The 22592-nt window shown below is 38.3% G+C and overlaps 1 protein-coding gene across 2 annotated transcripts in view; it reads right to left on the bottom strand.

Annotated features, from left to right (window-relative positions):
- The window catches only part of znf609b (zinc finger protein 609b), a 74043-nt gene extending 53674 nt beyond the window's left edge, over positions 1-20369 (bottom strand). For both annotated transcript variants that reach the window (XM_087179409.1, XM_087179410.1), the window contains exon 1: positions 19965-20369. The gene's annotated coding sequence lies outside the window, so the exon portion shown is untranslated. The remainder of the gene's footprint in view (positions 1-19964) is intronic.
- Between the last annotated feature and the right edge of the window lie 2223 nt (positions 20370-22592).

Here is a 22592-nt window from a genome sequence, read left to right as displayed (position 1 = left end):
ATTGTGATGATGACTAACACCAGTTAGTCAATTTTAAAAACCTCAATGAATAGTATTAGGAATAGTAAAAATCTTCTGTGAGGAAAAATGTTGATGAATGATGAAAATGAAGAATGCAACTGATCAAGCCAGAGCTTATTGTGTACCATAGCTTAACACTGATACACTGCTGTGTTTCAAAAAGCGTCATGTATAAATAAACATTACTGGGACACATATTTACAACACTGCTAACAATTTGAGTTATAGTAACTCACACGGTTACAAGGCTTCAGCCAATCCCCAATAATCCTGATAGTCTCTTCTTGAAAACTAAGGTATCATTGCACCTTACAAATGTTCTATTTCTTAAATGGAGAACATGCAATGCTTGCAGTCCAGAGGCTCAATTTAACCCCTCCCAAGCTGTAAATAGCCGGGTGCTGATAGTGTTAAACATGTGCATGAACCGGTACCAGCAAAAGAATCAGACCATCTTTTGAAAATCTTGCACTTACAGCCCCCTGAGACTGAGACACTACATGTAGGTAAATAATTAAAAACCCACATCCAGAGTTCTCATCTCCTCGTGCAATGAAGAACGTGAGGGAGAAAGGAAGCCTGAGCACAAAAGACTCAGGGGTGGTGTTTAAGGGTGATCAGATCAATACCTCCTCAAACAGGCATGAATTCTGATGATTCTCTTTGTGCTGCAGAAACTCGACTGACAAAACACAGCAAAACACAGGGGAGCTCTAAAAAGAGTATAGGTTCTTATTTCTAATTGGTAGCCATGGTGTGTTTGTTTTATGTTGTTTCACTTAAGTAATGAATCCTACATTTTGTAGTGGATATCTGAATTATTATTATTTTCCTGTTAAAGTAGATCCATATTCAGATCAGGGCATTTTAACCTATTCATAATTAGATTTTTAACAATGCATCATCTTAAAGGACTCAAGTAAAAAACGGTTCAATTCAAAATTCATCCATGTTTAGAATCAAGAGCTGCAATAATTATTTGCTTAATTAATCTGCAAATATTTGGATAATCGAAAAATGCCAAACATTTACTAGCATTAGTTTCTCAAATGTCAGGACTTGACACTTTTCTTTGTCGTAAGTAAAGTTTAACTGAATATCTGTGGGGTTTGGACTGTTTGTCAAATAAAACAAGCTAAACAAAATACAGTCAAAAACAGCAGCTTAATCATAAATAATTGTTAGGTGCAGCCCTTTCAGAATCCACATTGTTTCAGCACAAACAAGCTCAAACACTTACTCGTACTGCTAATTAGATGATAAATCAAATTGCTCTGAAATTTAACATAAAAACAATTACCGTTTAAAGTGAGGAAATTCCCACACATTTCATTTACACTAAAGACAATTAATTGAATTGAAGAATTTATCAAACATAAGAAACATGCACATATTTAGCTAACTATTAGCTTCACTCGCTAAACAGTGTTGAATATTTAACTGTTTATTAGACCTATAAAATTACAAACACAGCAGACTCATACTGCAATTTAAACAACAAACTTAAATTATTATTAAATTAAATTATTTCAAAATTGACTTCTCATGCCCAGATTATTAGCCTCGTGTTAATAGAGCTAATCTTGATGGGTTTATCAAATCAAATCCTGAAGCTTCTGGAATAACTATGACAGTGTCCAAAAAGATTGTATGGGGATATCAGCATATTTTCTGCTTCATTACTATTAATCGGACAATTAAATTAATCTCCCTATAATGGGAGAGTTTTATACAACAAATGCATCTAACTGTTATGGTTTCATGCTCTATAGTCTTTACCGCTGGGTTGTTCCCACTGAATGACAGAAAAGGAGCCATCTACTATTACTCAGCTCTCATTAGAACAACAGTCCAAGATGGCAGCTGGATAACATAATGCACAGAGCCCATGTTGATTCAGTTAAGAGGCCATTCATATCACCCCCAGCAGTGACAGAGGTAAAACTGTTGAACAATCATTTGATCACCGTGCCTGCTTATTCCTCACAGATGGCTCCCCAAAGGAACAACAGTCGGTGGCAGGTTTTGGAGGGTGGAGAGATGCAGCTGTCCCTGTTTGACTGGGTAAATAGTTGTGAGGTCTAATTTGTCCAACACCTCCACAAAAGAGAGGTTGTAACTCTATCAGCAGTTGACCTACTGTACTGCCCTTAGCTGGAACTGCAGCGCAAGCCTCTTTTGAAAAAGCCCCACTGAGGAAATGTCCCAGTGAGTGCCCCGTTGAGCGAAAGGCATGCAGGCTGTGCAACTCCCAGAGTGCTTGTCCTTTTTTCACAGATCCAGTTTCATTCAGCTATCTATCACAGAGGCCACATAAGGGTGATTCCGCCTTGAAAGCGCAGAAAAAAAAGACGCGGGGAAAAGCCATTTCTGGTCGATTTGCCGTGGAACACAACTACAATCAGACCTGGCATAATGTTGTTTTCTGGATATGACTGTTAGGAACACCAGCTGTGCATGAAACAGAAATTACATTATGAGGTTCATCTATAAAGAACGTTCTGGAACTGACTCTGACGCAGAACTCGTTTAGCCATTTTATGCTTATTGTTTATGTGTGACGGACAGAGGTAAGGAAAGGTGCAAAGGAAAATATCAACATACACAAGGGGAATGCGCATGTTGTTAGGCATTGTATGTGTAAGAACGCAGAACAGTTACTTACAGTTTCAAATTCACATTTAAAAATCTGCTCCTGAGCAGTGTCAACCTGAAAATTTCTTAGTACAATTATCTTGGCCAGAACTATATCTGTACATGATTTGTGAAAACCTTTAAACAGTAGTAAAACGTAGCTACTTTAATGACAGAAATCACCGTCTTTAAATACATTTGTAAGAAAATAGCTTCATTTAGACCAATAAATGCATGAGGAATGCATATTTACTGGCATGTTACTGGGCCCAGGCCTTTGCACGCAGTTGTTCCTGCTATAATTACAATGATAAAAACATACACTATGTTATGATGTTTTTATTTTATAAGTGAGGTATGTATACATTCATAATGATTATTGCCTAATCTCTACTCCCAGTGCTCGAAATCTCATTAAGGACTGAAAAACGCTTCTCCAAAGTTACTTTAAATTGTCTTGCAGAGATGCAGGGAAGAGTCTGGTTTATCATGGCTCACAGAGGAGATTTTTAACGCCTCCAAACTCTCAGCTGCATGCCTTGCATTGCTGAGGCTCTTCGTTTCAGACAAGCGCTGATGGGTTGAAAAGTGAGGGATATCCAGGAGCACTCGGGCTGGGCCAACACACAACTACAACAATAAACCAAATGGCCAAAGCTACAAGATGGTTTGTTTAACTTCTGTTAATAGCTGTCTTACCATTGCCTTGGGGGGAAGTAACCAAAGAAAAAACAAGTAAAATTAAAAAAAAAAAAGACGGAATATTTCATTTATTTGACCTAATTTTTGTGGTATTCTTTCATTTTAGGTCCGTGTGAGAATCTCTACTACAATCTGCTTTCATTTACGGGCATGTTTTTCCTCTCCTTTGTTGAGTGGTGTAGAGGAGAGACAGGTTGACAACTCATTATGTTAAGTGCAATAACATTTTCCAATAAGTTAAAAACCAAAGATGGACAAACGTCAACCCGAAATGTCGACAGTCAGGCCAAAATATCTGCATTTTTTAAACGCATGAAATCTTGAGACAGTGGCGAGGAAGCTATCCTGAGAGCACTTGCAGCTCTCTGGCTTTTACAGCTACAAAGAGAAGTTGAAAACACCTTCCTACTCTGTTTCTACACTGTGTTCTAGAGCTGAAAACGCTGGCGCTGAAAACCTGTGTAGACCTACGTTTTTTCCCAAAACATAAAAATGAATTTCGAGGAAGCCACCTCCATCAAATTTTGTGCCATCTCTGCCTCACAACAAAATTCTAGTAGGCCTACTTGTTTTCTCTGTGGATTTTGTAACTGCAATTGCGGCTGTACGCCACTACGGCAATGTAGTGGCGTTGTATCGTAATCCGTACATCAGGCAGAGCCATCTGAACGCACTGGATTTCCTGCTTGCAGAAGGAGGCGGCAACCTGATTTTGCTGCTATTCAAACAAGTAAATATTATCTCTTTTATACTCAAGCACACACAGCTTCTTGAGAAGTTTCCCTAAATTAACGTTACATCCCATCATGTATGTTTTTTTGCAGAAATGTTTTAAATCCAGATTATTTTAAAAAGACAGTTCGCGAGGAAGAGAATCACGAGGACAGGTGAAACAGTGCAGAGTGCAGACATCATTAGTTCTTCTAATATGGGAAAAAAAAGTGAATTCATGTTACTGACGAGATATGATTACGTTGTCGGGTCTGAGAGTAGGCCTAGTTCTCAGTAACATGTCTTTAGGAGTGTATTAATGAGCGTATTAAAGCCGACGTTTACCTGACCACCCCCCAGTCGTACCTTAGTACCATCCCCGCCTAATTTCGTCCAGGAAAAACCCTGTCACAGTAACCTCCATGTAATTGGATTGTGTGCTTGAGCTGATTACCGAAACAGAAATGCATTGAGTCAGTCCAGGTGATGGGAATCAGGAGTTAGTGGGTCAGCCAGCATCTTTATCAGTAAATATGTCAACAACAGGAGCTCACAATCACCAGCAAAGGGTGACCTCACTGGAAAGCCTTCAGTATGCATTATACAGATTATTCTGTTGGTGGGCCTATATTTTATGATAACGTATGTGTATGCGTAATGTATTTCATCTTTAGATCAAATTAAAACATCATATTCAACCTAAATTGGAAACTCAAAGAGGTCACTTTTGGTTGATACTGCTGTTACACACAAAAAGGTTTATTTCAAATATATAACATTATTGCCAAAAGGTCTTTTATCCCTGGTTGCAGCACCTTCCCTTGTCTCTTGGACTGGCAGCTGTGTGACTCAAACCGACAGTAACAAAACAAGTGTGAAATATGCATATTGCTCTCTGGCTGATTGGGCCTTAAGTCCAGGCTCTGGTGTGATACGGCGAAAAACAAAGCTCTCACATAAAACTGCCTCAAACTGCATTATTCTCCATGGTAGTTTTCAGTAAACAGAAATATAGCAATCTGTCTCTATTGTCAGTGCCTTGCATGCTTTGATCACAATTACATAAACACTAAGGTGGAGGAATCAGACGATGTTAAAACAACACTCTGCACTAGGGCTTTCAGGTCAATCAGGGCAATTGCAATGTCGTGTTAAATAAAATACATGCATTACTTGATTGACTACACTGATACTCAGTATTAGCAACCACAGAAAAATGTAAGGCACGTAATTCTTTATATTGCACCTTCACAGCAGAATACACTTGTCTGAGCAAACATATTATATTTACAAAATCCAAGACCAGCCTTTTCAGATTCATGAACACCAGAGTGTGTTTGAAAAGCTCAGTTTTTAATGTGAAAAACAACAGCTCATTATGATATAAAGGGCAAAACCATTATCGATTATTCTGCAAATTATTTTTCCAATTGATTGTTATGTCTGTAATGTCAGGAAATAGTAGGAAAAAAAATTGTCCATTATAATTTCCCACAATAATAAAACACTACTAGCTAAAAGGCTCCATGTCTGATTATCATGAAACCTTAACAACAAGGCTGAGCCAGACCTAGCCAACAGCAATACTTTTAAGTATAGATGCCATCACTGTGATCACTGTGTCTATTCTGAAGAGAAACCTTTCATTTCTAATTCCCAAGTGAGTGAACACCTATTAACCTTTATGTAAAGAAGGCCAAAAGCACTACAAGAATTTAGGCATGTACAGAGTTTGAAGTAGCAAATTACGAACAAATGTTATTAGAGAAATGTGACTTCAACTGCATTAATGAGCAATATGTGAGGGGTGGAGCTAGATGACGTATTGAAGGGATGCTATACATATAAATAAAGAGCTACTCACTGAGTGTTGTATACTTATACAACACAATTTAGAGATGATCACCCAGCAGCCAGCAGAGCCACCATATGAAAATAGTCTGAGACAAACTACTTTCCAACCAACATTAATGTGGAATCACACAGAAAGTCTTTATCTAGACAGCTTGAGCTCCTTTTGATAGTGATATCAATAGATTAAATGAAAGAATAAAGACTTGCTCTCAAGAGTTTAAGCAGCTGACAGATGAAGTCAAGTTGGTGTGAACTGTAATCAAATTGAGCTAAATATCACACTTAAAATATTAGAAGTAAACAAACATTTGTCTCACATGAATCAAAGCAGCTTCAACTACATTTACTGTCATTTGAAAGTAGAAAATGTTTGCCACAGTAAATGATCTTACTCTCATTCACACAAGCAAGTGCCTGTCACAAGGTACTTGTTCGCTGTGAAATATTATTAGAAATAACTTCATTGTCAGCATGTTGTCAACATTATTCTTCAATAGTCATAGAAAGGAAAATATGGAAAAATAAATTACACAAAGACCATCATTTTGCCAAGCCAAAATAGTGGTAGCCAGTCTAAACTGGGAATTCAATCCACCCATGAGTACAAATAAATAATCAAATTGTGGCTTGTCTGTGGCAACAGCCGATGCAGAGGTCGGAAAGAACACTTACACATTGGCCAGGGAGTAAGGAAGCCCTGATGTTAAATACTGACAAGGTGCCAGATTGATTTTTCCTGTGCTCAAAGAGGACTCTAGCAGAAACAAGAGCAGCTCCATTAACATGCTCAGCCATTCCACTCTGCCATGATTTCTGAATTACAAAAGCCAGTCACTTGGATTCTCAAAACACTTCTAATTATCTTTGGTCTCTTCATTCTATAATTGAGACACTCTGTCTCAATGCAAGTCGATATAGTAACAGCAGCAGTATCTACTGTGACACACTTGATTGTGTTTGTGGTCAACTGTAAAGTAAGCTCAATGAGTGCGTGCTTAATCTCTCAGTGGACAGACTGAAGTTTATAATGAATTTTAATATATCATTATTAAATCCATCTGTATGGTGGAGTGTGGTTAAATACTAATAAGGCATATTCAAGTGGTTTGAGAAACTTTCCATGCTCTGAGAAATCCTCTGGTTTGTTGTCGTTCAATGCCATCTAACCTCAGCAGTTCCATATATTTGCACATGGTCATTTTCACTGAATACTATTTCTGTAATTTGAATGTTAAAAAAAAAAAAAAAAAATTCAGTTGCAGGGTACTTACAGTTTGTGACCGTTTACACAAACATAAAACAAAAAATAGCAGAAAATATGTTGTTTGGATATTAAACCAATTAGGGCTGCATCTAACAATTACTTCATTAGTGATTAATCTGCTGAATTTTTTCCCCTTTTGGGTAATCAATTAATCATTTTATCTATAAAATTACAGTAAATAGTTGCAGGTTCATTTGCTGTTGATTAATTAATCCATTAATTGTTTGCTTTCATTCAACAGTAGATGGTTTTGAGACCTCAAACTTTTTATTAATCCCTTAAGTATATGCCGGTGTCATCTGCATAACGTTGCAACAACATATTCATCATCTTGATTGCAAAGATACTGAAAACAGAAGGGACCAAGTCAGGACTTCTGTGGTGATGCCATTTATTATGCTGGATAACTGACAGAGAATTGTCTGCTTTAATGTGATGGGTTTCAGATAATCGTGCAATAAGTATGAAATTCATGTCCACAGCTCAAGTCAGGTTATGAAGATTAAAGTAATTGTGAATTAGGCAAGCAGGTACCAACAGTTCAGCAAGACATTGAGACAGAGATCATATAGTACATTACAAAGACCTGCTTGGTGACATTATTATGGAAAGACAGAATAAAACACTACATCAAATATATGTCCTGTACAATAGGGTGATTCCCTCACTGGACAAGTTGTACTAAACCAAGTGTAATATATAGAATGTCATTTTGGACATAATTTCATCCAAAAGGTCAAAGCACTCTTGGATGAAAAGAATATTTTTTTTGTTAGGGTTTATGGTTTCGAAAATCTACAGTAAAACTAGAAAACAAGACAAAGGAACTTCACCATTAACCATGAAACTGAATTATTCATAGGCAGGGAAAGTACCTGTGGAGATAAGGGAGCTCTTGAAGTGCTCTGTGTTGACTTTGGTGTCGACAACTAAGCCCCCTCCACAGCCAGATATTAGAGTTAGTAAAAATAAAACTTCAGGGTGTCTTCACATCAGGCAGTGCTGCAAAGGTGTTTTGAACTTAACAACTGGTCTTGATAATTGGTCTTACTCTGCCGTCAAAATAGTGTTCAAACGTGATGACCAAGAGGTTCGCACAACAGCACCAACTGGCAAGAATCTGACATCTCGTCACAAAACACCTCGAAAGATCTCGCAGCAACATGACATGAAGGTTCAAAAATGTGCAAAACAAAAAAAACAAATCCAGGAATGAGCAAACAACAACTTCCTGAGTGATTGTTGTCGTTTCTTGTGGATGGATCAACTATCAGCTAAATACAGTCTAAATACAGCTGGTTATGCCAGCTGTCATGAACAACCCACTGTATTATGTACGCAAATATACATATTTCCATGTAAAAGGAATTAAATTCATTAGTTATTTTAGCAGCAAAATATTGTAGATGAGCTAATATGCAGCTGTAGGAGAGACGCTAGTTTCTTTTAAAAGGTTATATTTTCCAGAGGTGGTAAACAACATGTCGTGCTGATGTGTGCTCAGCATCATGAAAGCTGGAGCTTCTTGTGTTTATCTGTGATTAAAAAGAGGTTTAATATTGTCAAATAAGAATAGCCGTGGTAAGTATTAGCAGGAAGGTTATTGGAATTAACTTGAGACTTAGCCACTCCACTCTTGGGGTTGGGGGGGGGGTTGTTCAGTAAACTCAAGGTCTGTCTGTTCCATCATCATTGTGACCATCACACCCGACTGCCTACAGTTAGTTAACTGAAGTCAGGCTTCAAACCAGGATTATTAACTCGTGTGAAGATACCACAAAGCTAAACTTCTTTTCAAAATGAACAAAATGTCTTTTTGTTCACTGTGATTCAGCAGAAAGTCCACTTTTGCACTGCGCTTCAAAACTAAAGAGGGGAGCTTATCAAAATGAAGGAAGTATCAGACACCACTATACATGTAAAATGAGAAGCAGCACATTTGAAAAAGAAAGAAGCACTTACTGTAAAATTAACATGGCAAAGATTCTATTAAGGTTTTAAGGTTTTAAGATGGATTTTCTTCCTGAAACCCTAAAACCAGGTCCAGATGGGACAATGAGTCAAACAGACAGGCCAGTTTAAAGATATATGACACATTGCCACAACAAGCAAGTAGAGTACTTAGAAGTGCCGCACAGTACTTGGACCGCCCACTATGCACAATTCACACTTGAATGCCAGTACACGAGTACTCGGAGTTGGTTCATTCGAGATGTTTCTCTCCAGTTCTGCCTTCATCTGACACATAAATCAAGCATTTGTCCTCATTTAAAACTAGGTGTAGGAATTTGGTTTAAACTGAGAAAGAAGAAGAAAAGAAATGAAAACTTGACTTATAATTGGTCCTTATTTTATTGTCGGTATAAGTACATAAAAAAATTAAAAAACTCAGGTAGGGCACAGACACTGCTAAAAACTGTCTGTGACAAACCCTGCATTGTCTGTAACAATTCTGAACTTTTATAATCTCAAACGTCCCTATGGAATAGTTTCCCTATCAATCAATGTTATTCTATGGTTTTCTCCTCGATCCAGGAGGAAAAGAAAGAATGAGTTGGATAAATGTGTTGGGTAAATGAAGCTAGTTTCTGTTACTGAAATACAGACAGACAAATGAGGGAGAGGGAAGAATTGTGAAAGGACAAGGCCTGGGGCTACAGAGCAGACAGTCCCTTGTCTAACACTGCTGGGTGTGTGTGTGTGTGTGTGTGTGTGTGTGTGTGTGTGTGTGTGTGTGTGTGTGTGTGTGTGTGTGTGTGTGTGTGTGTGTGTGTGTGTGTGTGTGTGTCGCTTTGTCTTTATGGGTCTGTGTCTGTGGAATAGAATAGAATAAGATAAAGACACTATTTTTTTTTTTTTTTACTTCAGTCTTTTGTGTATTGTTTATTACATGCATTTTAACAAATTCTAAAAACTCGTATCCATCTGCACAGAATACATTCAGTCACATTAATGGTATCTGCATATACCTTCTCTGGACATTTCAAAATGCTAAAGTAGTTTAATCAAGGAAAGTTCTATTATCCTACTACATTGTAAATGGCTGACTTGTAACACAGCAATAAAAGCACCACATGGAACAGTGGTGTTGCTGCTCCTGTGGGGAGTCAGGGGTCTAACTATGAGAAGACAGCAGGCCACTGCTGAATGACTAATACACTGCACTACTGTTTGTACCATGTACAGTTGAGGTGTTGCCATATAAGTGTCTAACTAGAGAGAGGGCATGGACAACCATTAACCTCGAATAACTGCCAGCCTCCCTCCCAGCTGCTGCTTAACAGAAGCAGAGTCAACAAAGCGAGTCTCAAATGCCATTGTCACTCTCACATGGTCGCTTTCCAGAATCGATGCAACAGTGATCTTGTTCCTGAGAGGCACAAGTGTCACATTCAAAAATTGATGAGTATCAGGAGAAGGCACCAATTTAGACCCAATTCATCATTGATTGAATACTGTAAGTTTTTCACAGTGCTTGGATCAATTACTGACCATTTAATTCCACTATCTCTAAATTTTTCCTTTTTTGCACAACACATCATATTAAATACTTCCATCTGCAGTGGTTCCATCTTGCAACTTAATCTTGCTCCTAAAAACACAAAATGTATCTGACAATGAGCGCTGACAGTTGTACAAGAAAATGTATGTATAAGAGGGGGAGGAGTAGCATTCTGCATTTCAGGGATGATAAAGTAAGTGTTCCCATTCAGCTACACCCAGTGTGTAATAAAAACTGAACTTGTTTGTTTTGATGCTTTCATATTTTTTCCTACTCAAGTATGGTATAATTACTTGTTGGCGCTGGATGTTTGCTTAATCTTTTCACCAGTGTTCACTCCCACATTTAAACTCGCATTAACCCTCGTCGATAATTTTTAGACAGCACAAACTGAGCTCTGTATTCTGTTTCGCATGGTCTTAAGACTTCTGGAACTAAACTGCTGCTGTAAACAACCACAGTTTCCATTTTGCAAAATAGCAATTTCTTGGGTCTTGGGGGAGCTAGATCAGTTTTCCTCATGTTCCATTTTGGAAAGTAATCAAGAAAAACATAAAAAAAAAAAAAAAGCACCACCCAATGCTCGTTGCAATACGTTTGCCTTATTCAAACGTCTCACGTTCTTGTTTACCTATCTGCTGCCACCATGACCACTTTGTCATCCATTAAAGGAAATGACAAGCCTCGTGTGCATGCACCTTCAAAAATGCAAGTCAGCTAGGTCAGAGCTCAAATGCTTTGTCATCCTGAAAAGAGCTCAGGTTTGCTTCCTTTTTCCTCAGATTGTCAGATATCAACTCTTTTCTTTCAGTTATTAATCTACCTTTTCTATTGTACGTGCCTGCCAGCTTTCATTTTCTGCAACACTGTCAATCTTCCTTTATAGAGCCTGCCAAATTAAAATGCAAAGCAAACAGACTGACTGTCAAGACATTATATTCTCCTTTAATGTCAGGATCTAATCTATTTTCTGGCAGATTACAGTATGGTACAAGTAAAACCTAAGACACCATATTCCTAGACAATGGCACAAGTGTTCCTTTTCAGCAGTGCCACACTACATATTCATATTTAGTCTGACATATTCACAGCCCGGGGGATCTCAATACTTCACTTTACTACTAATAACACTAAAGCTGAATTTATGCTTCTCTGTCGGGTTGTTTCTCTGCTCCTGGTGTGGATGCCGACAGCGTGGGGAACTGATTTATAGTTCGTAGGATTTAACCTGTAGATTGTTGCGGCACCGCTACCTCACTAGATGGATGTGTTGTACATTATCAAGACGTGTCGTGCATTTATTATGCACCCAAAGTAATTGGGTTTTCCTTCATTTATTCCACTTTTTTTTTTTTTAATATATATAAACAGAGCTGATTGTGGTTAGAGGAAGTCTTCCAGTGGGGATGGCTTTGCATTATCTCAATATATGCATTTGTGTAACATTACTGAAAAGGAGCATTAGCGGGCATTTTTATCAACCTGCACCGTGTTGTGTTTCCAATCAACAAATACTCCCAGCAATGGAAAAAATGTCAGAGAAAACATTGGGTAGACCAAGTTGGAAAGCAATTTTTGTTGTCTCCATGTAACCCAGATAGCCTCCACTGCCCTGCATGCAGATACCACAACATCTCAACACAAAGGCATAAATCTGCCTTTAGCTGTTGAGTGAAACGTTACCCACCCATATTTTTCCAAACCAGTCAGGACGGTCCAATCCACTTATGTTAAAGCCACAAGATTGCTTCTCTGGCTGTTTAGACAAACGTCCACAGTGCAGATGTTTTTATAATGTGCGGTAAACATCACAGCAATGGCGCTGAAGAAGAAATCAATATACACTGCCTGCAGCTACACTCTGATCTGTCCAGTGTCATTACTGGAGGTTTTTTTTTCTGTAATGGGTGAGTGAAAAGTTTATGATTACTGCAAGTGTTGCTTAATTTGCGACATTAACTGCTTTCTCACGATTTTAATACTCTTGAGATAGACATGTGTTTTTAATGTGAGATTTTCCTGGATCTGTTGTGAAAATTGCATAATACTGTTTATTAAAGTATGACATGAATTTCCCGTGCAAATAAGTGAATCTGGTTCCAGCACCTTGTCCGATTAATGGGAAAATGAACAAGGACAGATAATTACTTCCTGCGGCGTGATCAGATCAGTGGCTTGTCACTTGTGTCTAATTTGATCAGAAGAACCGACAAATGAGTTAAGTCTGAAAATGTTTTTATCATTTTCAGAATTTGTAGTAAACCGTTTGCAGGGTAGCCTGGTTTGATGAATTAATATTTCAAACCTCAAGCCCCATTCTGTGCATTCTCTGGTGCTTTTAGTTTTAGTTTCCCCATGGTGCTGAAAGACTTTTAAAGAGTGAATAGTTTCTTCCGCAACTAACAATTTTCACAGTTGTCATTGTTCATTAATATAATAGAGAAAACTGGGAACAATGTTGGATAACTAATGAATTAATCGATAAATTCTTCGAACAGCGTCAGCAACTGTCTTCTGGGTTTGTGAATGATGTGGTTCATTATTTGACTTCTTTTTTTTACATTAACATATTTAAATAGATTAACATATTATGGCATTTCCAACAAAGCACAACAGCAGCTCTCTTGTTTGCCTAGGTACAAGATTTTACATTTACAACAGAGGAATCAGTGTGTTGGTTACCTAAAAGAGCAACCACACTATACAAAATGGTTGACAGTGGTCCAAATGTGGTTGCCAGGGGCAACTGGCCAACCAGTACTGTCCAACCTTGAGGGCCATAATATGATTTCCTGTAACTACACGCCAAAACCGACTATTTTGTTCAAGATTGGTGGATTTTAAAGGGGATTTGTTGTAACTGGTGACACGGGTGTGAACCAATTTTGAAGTCACCATAAAAATCTAAAGCAAATAAGAGAAAAGTGGGAGATTTTGGCACTGCCAAAACATCCTGCACTAGTTTCTTTGGTAATGTTTTCATTATCAAACAGCTGCAAACACACTGCCAAAGAAACTAGCCCCGTGATATTTACAGTACATGTCTTGCAAAATCAAACGAATAAAGCCTGTAATCCCAGAAGATTCTTTATCCATGCACAGTTAAAAGGAACTGGACATGATCACTGTGCGCCTGAAATGACAACACTTCAGTGGTCTATAAACTGAAACTGCTTTGATGTGAATATGTTTCAAACTTAAGACGAACATAAAACACTTCTATAAATCTGTGTCCATGTGCGCTCAGGCCTGTGCCTGACAGAAAGAGAATTACTACTTTCTTTTTTAAAAAGCATTGACATCTGTATTGAAGTTCCACTCGATCATGTGTTTCAACTTTAGACTGCAGCAATTTTTGTCATTTGTGGATGTTCTCTCATTTACTCGTCAATAGCACAAGTGAGGCATGTGTCAGCCCAGAGAGACAATGTTTCTCTTTGATTCTACAGACGACACTGGATCCTGCAGTATGATTAGAGCAATGGGGACAGTGCCTCAGAACCACCCACTCACTGCCACCATGTTACAGTATTGATGTGCACTGAGGAAATCCCACACATCATCTTCACAGACCTTTCCTGCTCTACAACAACAACAACTCGACTCAACAATGTACATTTATAAAAGACCGTGACATTCCTACGGATAAAAATCAAGCTTACGGCATCTGCTTTCTGTCAACAAATTGATGGGCTACAGCAACTGTAGAGCAGCAACAATTTCATACCACTTGTGTGCACCTTGCAGTGAAAAGATCACCAGTGTCAGAAACAAATGAAGCAAGAGCGGCGAACAAGGTCATGTTGTTTTTGAGTGGGTGAATTAAGACCCTACTGAAAGCAACAGTGTGTTAAATATACTAATGCAATTTGACAGGGCTTCATTATTATGACAACAACAAAAATCTCATCAATATCAGCCTGAATGGACTCATAATTTCTGTGTCTTATCTTTCTAAGAATACAGAAATGATCCATCAAACCAAAAGGCAAATGAGACAGCATTTCTGCAGCACTCGGGACTGTGCAGCACCACAAAAGCTGACAATATCTTTAGAGCGTGTGTGGCAGAGAGTTGAGCGTAACCTGGGCTCGCATCCCAGGAAAAGATGGATCACCAGTCTCTGGCAAAGCAGCAACTGTGCAACAAGCATTCAAAGCTCTTTCCTGCTATAATTGGAAATTCGCTCGCGAGGAAACCAATCAATGCTATAAAAACTAAAGCAGAATTGCATATTCTTTGACCCATGATACCAGTTTACAGCTCACAAGACAACTGTCACATCTAGTCAACTTTTTCAACAAAATAGTAACCCCAGGAAATAAAGAGGTAATGTTCTTCCATAACCCAACAGCTCACACATATATATAAAAATATATAAGATTTATTTTGGTGGCTTAACCCAGATACATTTGCCCCCACAAGTGTCCCAAGCTGATTCACAGGATGGATGGACGGATCAATACTGACAACAGAAGAGCAGATCCAGTTCACATCCTTTGTTTAGTCTACGGCATTTCAAGTAATCCACAAGCTGTCAGAAAAACACCTCACTGTGTTTTGACATTTTAACAAGCAAATAAAACGGCAACGAGCTGTTTTAATTAATGATATCTACAGACACACTGAAGGGACTGTGAGTCAAATGACATGTTTGTTGCAACATTAAAAACACTTGTTTCCACTGCTACTATTTCTGCAATACTTAAATATTCCTCATGTGCCCATTAGCATGCTGCTAGCTGCAGACTGAAACTGAACCTCAGCATTTTTCTTTCTGGCGGAGATGAAGAGACGACGATCCAAATCCACCCCCCAACTATTCTATATGACACCTCTCTCTTTCCATATATATATATATATAAAGTATATTATATGCGTATATATGCGCACACTCACACACACTTAAAGCCAAGTGTGCAGCTGCGTGCAATGGACTCTGTATTAGGCCTGTGACTAATGGATGTAATCGCAATCAATTGTTTTCTTGATTAATCGTTTGACCCTCCTAATAACAGTAAACAGCAATAAAAACGCCAGATATTTTCACATTTGAGAAGCTTAAAGAAGAGAATGTTTACGTTTTCTACTTTAAATGATTTTGACCTGCTCTGTATTGATCAATATCTAAAGCTCTGAGATCAGGATAAGGCTCAAACACTGAACTGTGAAATCCTGAGACTCAAAAAAAAAAGAATTTCCTAAACGTTTTTATTCACTAATTCTTCCTTTTAAATGTCTCCCTGTTAAATGCAGCTGACTGTGCAGAGTAGCAAGTAAAACGTCTGCTGTATGCATTACTGGCTACTATCTGGAAGTCAGATCATGTATGTAATGCTGTTTTTCCTGCAGACTCTCAAGTGTTGGATGTTGTAGCTTCCCACCAGGGCTTTAACGAGCCCAACCCCCACCACTTTAGGTGGACCACTTCAAATAAATCTCAACCATGGGGAAACACTGTGTGATGTTTTTAACTACAAAGATTCTCCATCTCCTCTCAATCTGTGAAACGACACTAACCACATTATGAGTCTTAACACCAACTCACAAAGGGAGTCAAGGAACGCATAGGCTTCTCATTCCGAAGGTCTATTATTATTACTTCTATTTCTTTGCCCAAGTAAAATCCAAGAATGCAATTGCACATGGGAATATACATTCATAAATGGCTTCATTCAAGTGATTTTAAGGTACTTAAAAAGGATATAGACCAAATCCTTTCTGAGTTTGCCATCAGCTGGTGTGCGCCCATGAGATGACGGGAGACTTACAAAGCCAAAATAATCCCCTTGTTCTGGACTAATCTGATGCCCTGGACCTCTAAACAAACACTGTTACAATCTCCTCTTCCACACTGTTTCTTGGACGTCCAGCCTCATGTGGAACACATTTTTAAAAGGTACGTAAAATGAACACAAAACGTAATAATAATTTTCACTGTTTTTTTTTTTCAGATCCTCGCAACATAATATTTCCTTCTAGTCATACACATACTGACAAATACATATTTGGTCAAAGTTAAAGCCACTGATCATCACATACATTAGTCACTTTTACAATCAGTTGTTTCCCCCCCATTTAAAAACATCACAAGCTCCTCAGTTGTCTCAAAAATCACATCTGGTCAATAATAAAATGGGGATTTCCTCAAGTGGCATTGCTCGTATATTCAGCTTAAGCACTCGTCCAAGCATTGGGCAAATTTACACATCTCTGACAACAATAAAATGTTATGTTATTGTGTGGAGCTTAGAGTCTTAAATTTCACTTCCATTTTGCAAATGATAGCTCTTTCAGATTGTATAAAATGTACCTGGTGTGCTACAGCAAAGCTCCTTACAATCATTAAAACAAATTACTGGTATAAAAAAAAAGGTTATCAAATGGAGAAGAACTGAGCCTGTCTCACCATAAAAAAAGATGAATTTTTCCTGTTCCAAAGGAAGGAACAAATGTTTGCTCTGAAGAAGTATTACATTTATTAATAGTACCACCAGCAACATGAAATCATCCGGGCCTGACATTGTTATAGTACTATGTTTTGCATAGATCTCTCTATTACCCTAAATATCCAATATTCATTTTGTGGTCGTATGTGTGACTGTTTATCTACGTCATTCACATTACTTCCTGTTAAGTCACTTGATAGTTTGAAACCAACTAACCAGTCAGGCTCTAGTGACTGCATGCCAAGCCTTTACTTTGAGCAACCCAACTGCTAGCCACTGCTGATGTTTTTGACAAAGTGTTTGAATACAAAACAACCACAGGTCTGCTGCTAAGTGGAGTGTCCAAAGAACTTCCAACATGCTGCACATAAGCAAATGCTAGGTGCGAATCAGCCATATTTATTGCATGGCACACTGGAACAAAGTGGATTAACAGGACAGTGAAGTGTTGCTACAATTGAGCATAGGAGGAATTCATGTAATATCTCACACCTGCATTTATGTTATGGTTATCTTTTATCAGAGTCACCAGCTCAGAGTTTTTGCCAGCAAATGGAGTTGCCAAAATGCAAGGTTACCAAACTGGTTTTTCAAATGTACTGCATTATCATGAATGCTTTAGGTTCTTCAGGAACAAGTAAAATGTTTCACTGCCAAATATTCAAAGTTTCCTTTCTCGGTTATTGATGTTTTTATCTGAACAAAAAGCATGGACAGTAGGTGGTTAAACACTTGAAAACAAGTCTTAGGGCAACAACATTATTGATTGCTTTTTTTGATTACTTGAGAAAATCAACAGATTAATTAATAATAAAAAAAAAAAACGTGTTGATGCTCCTATAAGTTTCAGAGCCTCTGTGTGAAGCATTTTGATCGGTGAAACTTATTTTGGCGATGCGCTCTCTCAGCCCCGACCACAGTGCAACCATGGTGTATCTGGTTTAACAGGACCGTGCTGGAAAGGTAATAGGTCTGTTTACAGTGTTTTTGCTGTGCAAGACATCAGAAAAAATTGGGCAAAAAATTAGGTTGTTCACCCAGATATTGTTTTTACATCACTGTGGATCAGAGCCAAAGCCCATTTAGATTGCTTTTGTTGAAAGAACTGTGACCAAGATTTGTACTGAGACAGACCTTTTCAGTGTAAATATAAAATTGTCAGAGCTCTGTGGTGGACAAATCTAACCTGGCCAATTTATCTCTTCAGTTTTAGTACACTCTAGTAAAACTGAATTTGCAATTTTCACAGACACTGTTGACATTCTCTGAAATACATCCCCCTGGGGTAATGCTAGAGACTAGTCCATTAATTTGGTCAGGTCAGATGGAGGACTTAGGAGTTGCATTGTAAGCCTTAAGCAGTTGCACGAGTAAAAACAGAAATAAGCAACACAAATGATAATATGTGAACAGCCAATCATATCAGTTTAACTGTAGGCAGTAGTTCATTAGGAACAAAGAACAAGGTTCTGCAAAACATACAAAACCGATACCAACATTATCTTGCAGCTTGCTTACACAATGACAACCAAATCTCACACTTTTCCACCCACAAACCTGACATTTTGCCTAGACCAACATCGCAACTTCAACTTTACATGAATACTGCTCCATTTTAAAGGCAACCTGTTGGGGTTGGATATTTATCAACCCTCCTGCAGAAACTTTCACATTTTATAATTCTTTTTTTATAAAATACATAATTGTAATCTCAGATCTTGACTAACTGACATATATGTTAACCTGCAATCGAGTATTGAGCTGCAGTCAACATGACCAGTTTTTAAATGTGGTACTGTCGCACTCTATGGAGCAGCACAGGCCACAGGATAGAGAACAGGGTTAGCCCAAAGTGGTCTTGTAAAAAAAAAAAAAAAAAGAAAAAAGAAAAAAGAAAAAAAGTGCTTTAATTGAATGACTCACTTCACTGAGATTGGACAGCCCCAACAAAATGAGCCAACGAAAAGAAACTGACTAATCTGGAGAGAAGGGTCCCAACATTTTTTCCTATCAGAAATCTACAAGGTTTATTAGACCACAGTACACCATTTCTTAAGATCTTATCCCCTTAAATTCCACTAGAGAAGACAGTTTACCACATATAAGGCGTTGCTGAAGTGTAACACCTTATATTCAAAGTGTTGTTTGTTAACCAGTGTAGTGGAAGTGAAACATGGGGTCACACACAGTCTCACATTCTGTTGAAAAACCTCAGGAGTTACACGTTACTGAAAAACGTTTCATTTTCTGTTTATACTGAGAATCTCAAAAAACCCCACTCACAGAGCCCCTGGGGTCCCCGGTACTCAGCTTGGGAAACACTGTAGGCACTACACTGGAGGAATCTGCAGCTTTAACTCTGTCCAACTAGTGTTTCCTCAAAAAACATTTTGTTGCCTAAAATTGAACTTAAAATAAAAATGATTGGTGCATACAAGCAGGCGAGTGGTTCTCCTCTGCCTGAAGTGAAAGCTGACCGTTACTACCCGTGTACTAAAGCTATTTCATTAGGTGCTTCAACGTTACTCAGGATAAGAGCACGTTAAGTTAGCATTTTACATGTTTACACGTTAGTTGAACTTCAAGAAGCTAACAGCGCTAACTTAGCTTGGTGTAATGAGCTAATCTGACTTGTACGCTAGCAGGCAGAGTGAAACAATGAGCTCAGAGTGCAGTCAGGCTTGGCTAGCTTCTTGCTGCTGCATGCTGTGTGGCTATATGTTGTAAAGCTAGCCAGCTTTCCTTGCACGCAAGGCTGGCGTTAAATGGCTAGCGAGCCTTTGCATTATCAACAATAAGATAAAAAAAAAAAAATTCACTAACTTACCGACTTAGCTAGTCACTCTTATTCCAAACCCCCGGTCTGTCCATGGTGGTGTGCACTCCATAAAAAGATCAAATCAGAGTAATGGGCTTGAATTACAACAAAACCTCTAAAAAAAATCTGAAGCACCAGAAACCAGTGGCAGCGCACTCCCCAAGACATCCAACACAAGAGAGGAGGGGAGGCCAGCGATTCACTGGACTTCTGCCATCACACTTCGAGATACCGTCCACATCGAAAACAACCGAGTCCGGAACGCATTTTTATCGGTGCCGTCTCAAGCCCGACACAAGTCCAGTCCACTCCCGCGACCTTGTGGCAATTAATCCCACAGTTAACAGCTTCCCATCCAGGTTAATTCCTCCGTATTCACCGTTTCTGGATGAGCGCCGTGGTGGTTCTTCTAGTGGGAACTGATACAATGTAGCCAACCAGCAGCAGCGGGAGCGGTTAGGAAATCCAGGACACGCGGTTCCACTCGGATTGAACTGTCACACTCCACAGAGCCCGGGCTAAAGATATGGAACTGGATTAACCGCACTGAATGGACTGTGATTTAATTTGTTTGTTCTCTACGAGGAATGTCCACCAGGCAGCCCAAATGACATAAAATGTGTTGAGTAATAGACTGGTAGCTGGTGGCTCTGGGCACGGTCATAGCCAGGACTTTAGATATACGAAGGTCGCGAGTACAAATTTTAATTTAATAAGCATAAATAGTTTACAAGAGGAAAGGACTGAATTACAAAATACAATACAAAACAGAAAATGCCGCTGGTAACAAATAGTAAAAATCATGTTAAAAATCAATTCAAAGACTTCTTACCAGTAAGTGATCTGCTTACATAGAAACACAAAGAGAAAAATAAAAAGGAAAAAAAAAAAGGAAACAATGATGCAACACAATATACACTGTATGTAGCCTGTACACACGCAATTTACATTTAATGCCTCTCAAACCAAGGACACGAAGAGTCGCATATACCTCAAGGGTGGGGGGTTGCTTCAGATGTCTCTATACATGAATTACTCTTCTTAGGAATCATTATCATTATCCATTACTGCCAGTGTAACTCCATTATCTTCTATTTACTAAACTGTGTTGTCTTATTTTATTCACACACATGATTACATCATATCCTTAACCTGCTTACCTAAGGGTGGTTTATTTTTTCTTTTCTTTTTAAGAGCTATCAGCCTGTTTTCTTGCAAAATATCAACATTTAAGTACAAATTGGCCCTTTTTTATATTAATTACTTTGGGAATGAATTCATGATAAATATTCCATGTTCAAGAGGGAGATGTACTGAAACCAACAGTCAATACAATAATGTAGCCCACCTCTTTCCAGAAATGTCCAATCTATATTTCCCTAAATAATGAAAGTGTTCCTTTGACATTATTACATTTAGTATGAATATCAGGGATGTTACTGTCAAACAAAACTAAGAAAGTTAGAAAAAAAAATATGTGAATATGTGAAATTTTTATATCATATATAAGGCTGTTTAATTACACGGTCTCTACAAACGTACCCAGTCATGATGCTGATTAAGAACATTTTTTGGGTTGCTGTGTGAAAAAAACCCTTTGACTGGTGTTTAATTTGTAATAATGCAGTTACAAATGTTGGTAATCCATTATTAAAAACACATCTCACTTTGTAATAAGCCAGCTGGTCTGCAGATATAAACACGATACAGGTGTACATTTTGATAACTTATTGATGATTGGGTTTTGGTCTGTTTTTTCTGCAGACCTTTTCCAGAAGGAAAGTGGTTGGGCGATCCACTGGAGCCGCTTTTCTGATGAACGCAAGAGCTCATCTAAGAAGATAAATCAAGTGTCATGCTGGAGGAGGATGAACACCAGCCAAAGGGATTTGTCACAACCTGGCAACCCAAACATTGATCTTATTAATGGCTTATAATTGATCAAAAAGCCTTAGCAGATGAATTATTTAACATTAATAAAGCTGTTGGTTACCATTTAGAAACTCTATATAGATGAGGCATTATTAGTGAGTGGTATGGTTCAAACACGGTTCTATAGTAAATACATCATATACATTAATCTGTTACATAATATACTCGTGAACAATAAAGGAAACATTCATTTTCAGGTAGTCATTGATATCTGCAAATAATTGCTGGATTCTTCCAACTGTATCAAATGTGCATCTTGTTGAAGGTCAACACTTTTTAATCTCGTGATTACACAAAAGAAAACTGCTGCAGTCAAAACTCCATCTTCACGCTTCAGGGTGGATTGAACATGTTACCTTTGTGACTACCTAAGCCATGTTCTAATTTCACTGAACTGAATCTATTAACAAACAACCAAGAGGGAAATTCTCGGAAAACAGCGAACCAGGAAAAAAAAAAAGAAAAGAAGATTCCACCAATAAGACCTTTTCAGATATGTCACAATTCCAACTCTCACAGCACCGTGGATAACCTTTCATGTTATCCAGCTTCAAACACCATGAAGGCTTTAAGTCGTTGTCTCTCTCTGCGCTGGTTTCCCAGGCAACAAGAATATGATAATGTTGCCTTTGACATGACAGAAGGAATCATCTCGCTAACAAACAGAGACAACAGGCACAGGGAGGGCTGGGGGAGAGGCGGGGG

This window comes from Seriola lalandi, unplaced genomic scaffold, assembly GCF_002814215.2.
Source record: "Seriola lalandi dorsalis isolate HSWRI2012SDOR001 ecotype SW California unplaced genomic scaffold, Sedor1 jcf7180002054835, whole genome shotgun sequence".
NCBI lineage: Eukaryota > Metazoa > Chordata > Actinopteri > Carangiformes > Carangidae > Seriola > Seriola lalandi.
Note: the sequence above shows the minus strand (reverse complement) of the source record. Positions and strands in the feature narration are given on the sequence as shown.